We start from the raw sequence: 10499 nt of genomic DNA, 5'->3' as shown, positions 1-10499 counted from the left end.
TCACCAGTTCAGAGAGGAGATGTGATGATAGTTGTGATGACTGCAGGCACTGGACCCATCACCCTAAGCATGTGTATGTACCTGACAGAAGGTCAGTGCCAATTGGCCTAACTACAGTTGCTTAGTTCCCAGAGTCTCCAAGGCAAAACGCTGTCACAAGATGAATGAAGAGGCACATTATACAAACATAGACCTTAAGAAGTAGATATTGATGCCAAGTTAAGCCATCTATGTGAACAAGATAAAGTGATATGTGCTCTGGAAGAGAAACTTCAGCAACTCCACAAGGAGAAATACACGCTTGAACAGGCTTTGCTATCAGTCAGCCAAGAAATAGAAATGAATGCAGATAACCCAGCAGCCATTCAGACGTCGTGTTACAGAGGGATGACTTACAAAATGGACGGCTTAGTACGGGTTCATAACTCTCTCAAGCCACTGCTGAACTGGAATGTACACAGAGAATGTGATAAGTTAGGATATGATGTAACTGTTACCAGGAACCAGATACAAGAGCAGCTGGATCACCTCAGTGAAGTTCAGACTGAATCAGCAGGAATTCAACATGCGTAGATTCAGAAAGAACTTTGGAGAATTCAAGATGTCATGGAAGGGGGTGGCCGGTTAGCTCAGTTGGTTGGAGCACAGTGCTCATAGCACTGGGGTTGCCAGTTCGATTCCCACATGCCACTGGGATGTGCCCTCCACAACTGGAATGAAACAATGCGATTTGACTGAGATGTGCCCTCCACGACTAGACTGAGGCGGCTGCTTGACTTGGAACTGATGGGTCCTGGAAAAACACACTGTTCCCCTTCCCAATAAAAAAATCTTAAAAAGAAAAAAAAAGATGTCTTGGAAGGACTGAGTAAGCACAAAGAGCAAAGAGGCAGTACGGAAACAGGTATGGCAGCAGCAAAGCCTTTCTCAACAGTTAAGTACAAAAATGAGGGTTCAGATTATAGATCTACAAGAGTGAACCCGAGTTACCAATAGTTGGCAGAAGTCAGAACCTGTGTCAGAAATGGAAACTTCAATTAAATGTTCCCACTTTCCTGTTGGAGTAGTCCTTCCAAAAACAAAATCACCAATACCCGAATCTTCAATTATAGCCTCATATGTAACCTTGAGGACAACTAAAGAGATGGTGGATTCAAGAATGGAAAGACCAAGAAGTGCAGTGGAACTGCTCTGTTTGGCTGAAGGTACTCGACCTAGGATGACTGTGGAAGAACAAATGGAAAGAATAAGGAGACATCAGCAAGCATGTTTAAGGAAAAAGAAAAGAGGATGAAATGTTATTGGTGCTTTAGACCAGTCACTCTTCCTAAATCCTTCAAATTTAAGGGATAATCCCTTCAGGGTTACCCAGACTCGAAGGAAGGATGATAACATTACGGAACTGGACACTGTCATTACAGAAAATTATGTAAAGCCAAACTATGAATCTCCTGCAGCAGAAATTGTTCGGCTAAAAGTAGCTGAACCTCAAAACACGGATTTCAGCAAGGAGTTTAAAAAACTGAAAATGTTTTCTATGAAACACTTTTCAAACCTGAGCCAAATGGAGTAAATTCTGAGGAAGTGATGGATGAAGGAAAAAAACAAAGAGAAATGTCTGGGGATGTTTCATACAGCCCTCAAGATGAGACACAGATCACAAATCATAAATCAGAAGGCGGCCCTGAAGAAAATACAAAGGACAAATTCATGAGCAGGAAGAAAGCGTTGTTTCTTATGAACTAACTGCTGAGGCTTCTAAGGAAAACCAAACAAGGGCAGTGAGAAGTCTGTCCTGTCTCCTGAGTCCTCAGCATCACAGGCTTGTCCACTCAGCTGCTGCTCACAGAAGGATCACATTTCGTGTGTGTGTGTGGTCTCAGAAAAACTATACTGACTTCTGCTGAAACCATCACACCTAGGGACATGCCCTCCGGCACTGTGAGAAGATATTGTACAGTATACAGTAAAATCTTGGATTGCAAGTAACGTGGTTTGCGAGTATTCCGCAAGACAAGCCAACATTTCTAATACATTTTATTTTAATGTGGTAAATGAGCGATGTCTTGCAACATGAATAATTTGTTTCCGGAACGAATTATGCTCGCAAACCAAGGTATTACTGTATTTGAAATCTATGAAATTCATAGTTCTGATGCTTTTGGCCACAGAGCATCCTTTTATCATTTCTGGAAAATGTTCACTCCAAAACAGCTTTAATGGTCCATATGTGCACTCTGTGATCTCAAGGTTATTATTCTGACACCAGCTTGCTGCTATGATTTCAGAGCACATAAGTAAAGGTGCTTTTTCCTCTGCAGTCTACAGCCAGAGTGTACATAGTTGCTATTTCCAGATTTTGATGTTTCTAAAGCCTAGGTGGAACTATATTTCTTTTTGATTTTCAGTACATCAATTTTTTTTTCCAGTGAAGCTTGTTTTCCTTTTTGTGTTGTTGTTATTCCCATTTTGGCTACTGCAGAGCTTTGTTTCATACTTGATTTGTTTTAAACACACACACACACACACACACACACACTCACCCTGAAGTCTGACAACTAAGTTTGAGAACTTATTGCAACGATGTTGCTAACCTTTTTTGATATCAGAGGGATTATTCATTATGAATTTGTACCAAATTGACAAACAGTTAACCAAGTTTACTATTTGGAAGTGCTGAAAAGGCTGCGTGAAAAAGTTAGACGGCCTGAACTTTTCACCAACAATTCATGGCTCTTGCATCACGACAATGCACCAGCTCACACGGCACTGTCTGTGAGGCAGTTTTTAGCCAGTAAACAAATAATTGTACTGGAATACCCTCCCTACTCTGGCCCCCAATGACTTCTTTCTTTACCTAAAGATAAAGGAAATATTGAAAGGAAGACATTTTTATGACATTCAGGACATCAAGGGTAATACCATGACAGCTCTGATGGCCATTCCAGAAAAAGAGTTCCAGAATTGCTCTGAAGGGTGGACTAGGCACTGGTGTCGTCAGTGCCTAGCTTCCCAAGGGGAGTATTTCGAAGGTGACTGTAATGATACTCAGCAATGAGGTATGTACCACTTTTTCTAGGATGAGTTCGCAAACTTAATTGTCAGGCCTTATATAGAAGGGTAAGGACAGTCCACTAGGTCATGCTATGTGGTGTAAAAACAAACAAAGCAAAAAACCCACAAGAACGACGTGCTTAAGCCATCAAACCCTGACAAGAATCACACAGGGAATAATATTAAAAACTCTCTCCCATGTGCCATGCACTTTGCTCATATTATCTTCAGCCTTTATAGCAATTGCAAAGGAGGTGACCACAGACCAGAAACTACAACAAGGTCATTAATTCACAGCTAATTGGGGAACCCCAGTTAAAATCAAGGTCCGAATAATTATAAAGTTCATGCTCTTTCAAATTCATCCCATTGTCTCTCAGAATTACTACTGGGGGGGGGGAACATCATCATTTGGATTACATATGTATTTTTCCCAGTTTTAACTTTAATTCAGGCCAGTTACCTTAATGGATCATAAAAATGTGTTAAATAATTAAGGAAAAAGGAAAAAGGATGCATAAAACTACAAAAGAATTGCATTTTAAGGAGAGAAATTTTAGTTCTTCATTTTCTTTCATTTTTCCAATTTGGGATTTTGTTTATGTACAAAAAAGGCAATTAACAAGAAGCTTACTTATGAGAAACCCCTAGAGCTCCCAGAATCTAATGAAAACGTATCTAAGCTGAACATTCCAAATGCAAAACAGCAAACCAGTGTAAATTCCACCCCTTAATGAGGAGCTTGCACATGTAGCTTCAACACGAACCGTTTTACATCAACAAACTGGAAACACTAAAGCCGATTGATGGCGATACATTTCATTAGTCAATCCTTTGTTACCCAGGCCCAGGCAGGCTGCTGGGATGTGCCCACTGGAATGTTAGATTCTGGGCTGTCGAGCTCTTCCAAGGATCAGCTTCCAAGAAAAAGTCAGAGACATTCAGGAATTGCTAACTGTTTTAAACATTATCAGCATATATTGTACCTAGTATTTGGGGGTTAGAGGATCTGATTTTAATAAGGTAGATTCAATTCACTATTTAAAACATATGGTATGAGCGGTTCGATGCCTGGCCCAAGCTGAGCTGCCGCTGAGCTGACAAAAGGTAGCAGGATGGCTCAGCTAAAATAAAATAAAATAAATAAATAAATAAAATAAATAAAACATACGGTATGAGTTTATTTAAAGTACTGGTCTGGAGGGCCAGCCGAGTGGCTCAGTTGGTTAAGAGCTCGCTTAAGAGTTTGAGCTCTGAGCAACAGCGGTTTGAGTCCAGCCCAAGCTGAGCAGCCGCTGAGCAGCCGCTAAGCTGCCAACAGGTAGCAGGATGGCTCAGCTAAAAAAAATAAATAAATAAATAAATAAAATAATAAAGTACTGGTCTGGGTCTCTTGATGTAATCAACTTTCCACCAAAAGTTAGTGCTTGTCATTTGATATAAATTTAATACATGATCTCAGATTTGGATCTAGATTAAATTTTATTACATGGACTTAAAGAATTTTTAATAGCATTATATAATTAGCTAAACTATTAAATCTAATCATTAACCAGAAGTATGAAAAGATGATTTTGTTCATGTATGTAGCAAAAATAGATGATATAAATAATTAGAGTCACTGGGAGATTTACCCTGTCCAACTAATTGATCAGTTTTGCACTTTGGCTGTGAGTTCATTTTTGCCAGACTCTGTGAGACCAACCACCATTACAAAAAAACAAAAACAACTCACATTATAAAAATATTTTCTTTTTCTAAAACAGTCACGTCATATAATCTGGATTATTTCTTCTATAACAAGTGTGTGTTGGCTTTAACAAAACAAGCTAAGTGATTTTAATACTATGACAGCAGTACCAATAAAATATTGTTAAAATTGAATTTTGTAATCATCTCAACATGAAAAAACACCTTGGCTTCCTATTTAGTTAGGGCCCCTGAAAGAAAAGCTTTCTTCCTTTTTCAGTTTCCACACGGTGTTACAGAGTGAATTATTCCAAATGAAAACATTCTTTCCATATCTGCCTAATAAAGCCCCTGCCAGCTGTTATACAGAGGTCATTCATTCCAGCGGCTTGCAGCCCATGCATGGCAGGGATAAAGGCCCTCACACTGTTCTCTGCACAGGCCTGTGCAAGGATGTCTCTGAGGGTCAGGACTGAGAGGTAACAGTGGGCACATGTGCTGATGGCACAAAGCACTACAGGTGCCTCTCCAGAGGGTAGTAGTCTGGACATATCTACGAGCATTGCCCAAGGACCCCAGCTCCCTGAATCCTGGCCAATGTTGGATATTTCCCACCTTGCTAACTTTTGTCTCTCTAATTAGTACAAAGTGGTTATCTCACTGACATGAGTTTTTCATTTCATTCATTGCATTCATCATTTCTAGAAGTTCAATTTGATTCTTTTAAAAATCTGCCATATTGCTTTTTGTAGTTTCCTATTTCCTGCCCATATATTCAATCTATTTCTTTCAAATAAGAAACTTAATTATTTTATAATCTGTATCAGATAGTTCCAATATCTAAAGCCTTTATGTGGGCTGTCCCTAGGCCATAGGGCACCTTTATGTAAATTAGAAAAAGTGGCCCTTCTCCAGGCATATTTTTTTGAAAGTTGGAATATTATCACAAAACCTAACTAGCTCTGCCAGGGAGAACTTTCTAGCACTCTGGTGGCACATGCATGCACCCACAGTGTCATCTACTCAGGATCCCTGGATGCTGGGGCACACAGCTGCTGATGGCCACACCCTCTGTGCCACCTCTGCCCCCAGGTGTCAGATTTGAAGTCTAGCAGCCACAGAAATTGGGTTTCTTAGGCAGTGGGCTGGAGCCTAATTCCTTGTGTCCTGAATTTTCTTTGACTATATGCTGGTCATTATATTTGAAAAATTATTTATAGGAATAATTGGGGGGCCAGGATGAAGGTAATTTCCTCCACAGAGAACTTGTGTTTGCTTCTTCCGGAAGCCTGGGGGCATTGTCAGTGCTGATCTACCCAAAGTCAAGGCTTGGGATCCCCTGGGTAACCAAGGAAAACAGAAGCAGGCTGTAATGCTGGCAGATTGGTCCACTTCTAGTGAACCCTCATCCTGGATTATTGGGGGGAAGGGACCTCCGGTTGGACTCCCTCCCAGGGCAGGCCCCAGGCTGTGATAGAGACCTAGTCATCTTAAGGGACCATCAAAAGGGAAGTTCAACCAACCCTTAGTGGGCAAAGGTCCTAGGGAGAGAGCAGCCTTTTCCCCCCTCCTTGGTTCCCGTGACCTGCAGAGTGATGCTGTCCCATTTTGTCAGTTCTTTACAGAGCATGCTTGCCACATTTTATCCAGCTTATTTCATAGTTCTCAGCAGGAAGGTTGCTGGAGAGAGTTTTCCCACTACCAGAAAGGGAAGTCCTATTGTTTTAATTTGCATTCTCTGATTAGTGGTGAATCCCAGCATCTCTTCTTACACGGGTAGCAGTTCGAGAGTTTCCTCTTCTGTGAAATGCTTATGCATCCCAGACCCTCTTGGTGGTTTCCTGCTTTTCTCTTGTTGATTTGCAGGTGTTCCTTAAATGCTCTAGGTATTAATTTTGTGTTAATTTTACATAATATAGTTTCATAGTCTGTTATTCATCCAGTCAATATCCTTATGGTGTTCTTTACCGAACAGAAATCGTTGATTTTGATGCCGGCAAATTCAACATATTGTTCTCCTCTAGAAGGTTTGAAATGTGTCGATGTCGTCCTTGATAATTGTTCAGACAAAGCCAGTTCTTCCCGCATCAGCTGACCTGCACAAAGCAGAGGGGCTCTGACCTGCCTCTGTTGTTCACTACATTGCGTTTTCACAGTCTAGGTCTGCAGTGTCGACGACCTCGCCACACTTGTCAGCTTCCAGTAAAAACCGCAAGTCCCTCACATGTGTTGCTGTTAAACGTATGCCCCCTCATCCTGTGCTTATGAAGTTAAGTTTCAGACCTACGGGTACAGTACAGATCTCTATTATCCTTCATCTTGATTCAGCCTGCCATTTCAGGCTGCTAAGTTATTTTTGGACCCTGATTCTGTCATCCAGTGCTTTGGCTGTCCCAGTTTTTGCCACCTGAAATTTTGATAAATATGTCATTCATTCCCATGTCCAAGTAACTGGTAAGAATGTGGAACGTGAGAGGACTAAGGCCAGAGCCCTGGGCCATGTCCTGGGCTGGAGTCCTCTTTCAGGCAGATGCTAACTAATGAGAGACAACATTCCACCAAGAGTTACTGAGGAGCATATGGAAATGCCTGAGCCTGGGTAAGTGCTGGGAAGACAGAGGTGGCCTATGAAATAAGGAAACACCCCCAGGGGGTTCACCTTTGAGCAGAGGAGACAAATACAATTAAATATATGATAGAAATTATAACTTATACTTGTTTAGTACTTTTGGTTTGACAGGGAACTCTCTCATGCATTGTCTCTTTTGAGCCCTGTTTGGGATAGGCAGTCAACCAGGAATAAACTTACGTAACCACAAACCATCCCACACCTCCCAAGTTATGCTTGGGGCTATTAGGAAACTAGTCAAATGCTTTGCTGGAACGCAGGTGCACCGTGTCTACAGTGGAAGTATTTCAAACAGGACAGAGGTCAATCTGGTGTGAATTTTTCCTTGGGAATGCGGGTCCCCCTTTATAACTGCTTTTTATTTATTTGTCCTTAATTCACTGCAAGTTTCAGCGTGGCACATCCTCAAATGTCTCTGAGGCAAGTTCTCTCTGCTGGGATGTAATTCATTAGGACCAGGAAATTCAAGAACATGATCTTACAGTGCTCATTGTTTATCCGAGGAGGGGATTTACCCTTCAGCCCAGCAATTCAGGGGAGCCTGGTAAAGCCCTCTTCTGGTCCACTGTGGGAGGTGGTAATGCAGTGTTTCTTTAACTGGGGGACAGGGGAGGGCTGTCCCATTAATGGATTGTGAAATGCGTTTAGCAGCACGTGACCAGCACTTCCTTTTAAATAAAACAGAATGAATAGAATAGAAAGTGTTCCTGAGCACACTATAGGCATTAAGGGTTCATGCTGTTTTATGAAATTTTCCTTTCATTATATATTATATGTATGTGCTCTGGGCTAAGACCTAAAATACATCTCTTACTGTTGGTCTTAGTCAAATTTAAGTTTGCAAGCTACTGGCATAGTGATTAAATCCATCCTCTTGAGTCAGCTAGAACTGGGTTTAGCTGTGTGACTTTGGGCAAGTTACTCAACCTATGAGAATTTCCTCGATAAAACAAGATTGTGATCCCTATCTCCTTGGGTTGTTAAGAGGATTAAGTGAAATAATAAGTGCAAATTGCTTAGTTTAGCACCTGGAATGTAATGTGTTCAGAACAGGGATTATTTCCCAGCTTTAAAGACACACACACATGGCCCTGTTTCTTTCTCATTCCCAGAGCTATTAATTGCACTTCCTATTTTCTATTTTCAGCAGTTTGGAGAAGCAAGTCTGTGGCTTTCTAGCAATTCTGGATTTTATGGATATTATCTCTCACACCTCAGAGGGTTTCAAGGCTCATAAACCTGCTTCTCCCGCGGCTGGATGCGGGTGTTACCTGCAGTTTGGGGGCGGATCTGTGCTCCCCGACCACCCTCCGCAGTCAGAGATGCGCCTCCCGGGCACTATTGGTTATTGAAGTGTGGGTGTGGGTGAGGGTTTTGTTTTTAACAGTGGGCTCGCTCCTTCCTTTTCCTCTCGGGAATCGAAACCTTTTTCCTGTCTGTCCTCCCAGAGCTGTACGCTTTCTCGCGTTCCTCGCGCGTTTGAGGTGCCCTCCGCCGGCCCGCCGGGCCATTCTCCCTCCTCTGCACCCCTGCTCTTTCTTTGGCGGTGGGGTACAGGAGCACTCAGCCCACCGCTCGCCTCATTCTTCCACCGCCTTCTCTGCTCTGACCGAGGTGCTGGAGCCATCTGACCAACCAGGTCTGGGGGGGCCGCCCAGCTGTTGCGCCTCCAGTCTGGGCGGGGGTCCAAGGGCGGGGTAGATAGACTGCGGAGCCCACCACTTCCCGGGGAGCAGGCCCCCGGTTGGCTGCTTTATGGCCACGTGACAGCGGCAGGCCTCAGTCATTTCCTCCTCATTCAGTTCTTCATTCACAAGAGCTGGAGATACCAAGGTGACTAAGAAATGGCCCCTGCTCTCAAAAAGCTCAGTTTAGCCCTACGGTTTTAACGCCACCCCTCATAAAAGTCCGTAACAAGCAGCAGGGGTGGGGGGGATCTCTAAGAAGTTTCTAACAGTGGAAATGACCTATCTTAACAATAAAATTTAAATTCAAGTATGTAAGATTTATAGAGTGAGGAATAGAATCAGGATCAAAGAAATTTGAAGATGATGGCGAAGTTGGCTTTTAAAAAAGGCTGTTCCCATTTCAAGGGTTTCCCTTTTAAATAAATTGTCTATAAAACAGGAACCATCCTCATTTTTCCTTGAAGATTATATATTTCCTGTCGTGTGGGGAAGGTAACGTGATATTGCTGCGTCACTTCTAGGCCAGGCCAACGCAGCATCACACCGAGAGCCCCGGGTGATAAAGAAGTCCACTCCACCTCTAAGTGATTAAGCAGGAGACGCTCCCTTCTCTTCACAACAAGCAAATAAACATCACTTAGAAAAAACTCTGCAGTTGATACACCAGTAGGCAATGAAATAGATACCTCTCAAATATTCCAAGGTTATACACCCTTTTCAGCAATTCCATTAGAATTAGGCTTTAATCTTTAAAAGTGGCTATTTGCTTAGATAGAAACTTATTTTTCTACAACCTTCCTTTAGCCAAAAATAGGTTATAATTTTTTTTTAAATCTGTGCTTTACAAATCACGTGGACTTTGTGTGTCCAAATTAAATTTCAAAAGAAATAGATGTTATGGAAGTTTCCGCTGAGCAGAGCCCTAATCCTGAAAGCATTACTTTCAAAAGAAACGAATAACTAATGTTTTGCAAACAACACACATATATTTTTCAATATTTTAATTTCTCATTCTGATTACAAAATACATTAGAGGCACATGACATATTAATAGAAAGTGGACCTCTCCAGTAATTTCATTTCTGATGACAAACCTCAGAAACAGTTAAGTGTCTGGCCCAGCTTATCCATAGTGAGATGCCTGTGTGTAAACACTCCCAGAAGCATATGTAAAATAAGTAGAAATGTTTGCTTCCATCGGATGGTTTGAAGTGCCTCTGCTGGGTGGGAGGACGGAATAGGATGGAGGGACTTGTGCCGGTGCTGCACGTGGCGCACTGCCACCCCTGCAGCATTTCTTTAGCTGGGGTTGGCTGAAAGGAACAGAAAGGAAAACTGGGGGAGGAGGCGACTCAAAGGAAACCCTTCAAGTTGGCATTCTTCAGCCTGGGAATAAGGACAGGAAAGGGGAAAAGCTGGGAGGTGGCAAGCAATTCCTG

General features: G+C 42.2%; 1 pseudogene; it reads left to right on the top strand.

The window, feature by feature from the left end:
- LOC109392409 (pleckstrin homology domain-containing family A member 5-like) overlaps positions 1-10499 on the top strand; it is a 40239-nt pseudogene that overhangs the window by 5044 nt on the left and 24696 nt on the right.

Source organism: Hipposideros armiger, unplaced genomic scaffold (assembly GCF_001890085.2).
Source record: "Hipposideros armiger isolate ML-2016 unplaced genomic scaffold, ASM189008v1 scaffold_331, whole genome shotgun sequence".
Classification (NCBI taxonomy): domain Eukaryota; kingdom Metazoa; phylum Chordata; class Mammalia; order Chiroptera; family Hipposideridae; genus Hipposideros; species Hipposideros armiger.
This window is presented reverse-complemented; position numbering and strand designations above follow the sequence as displayed.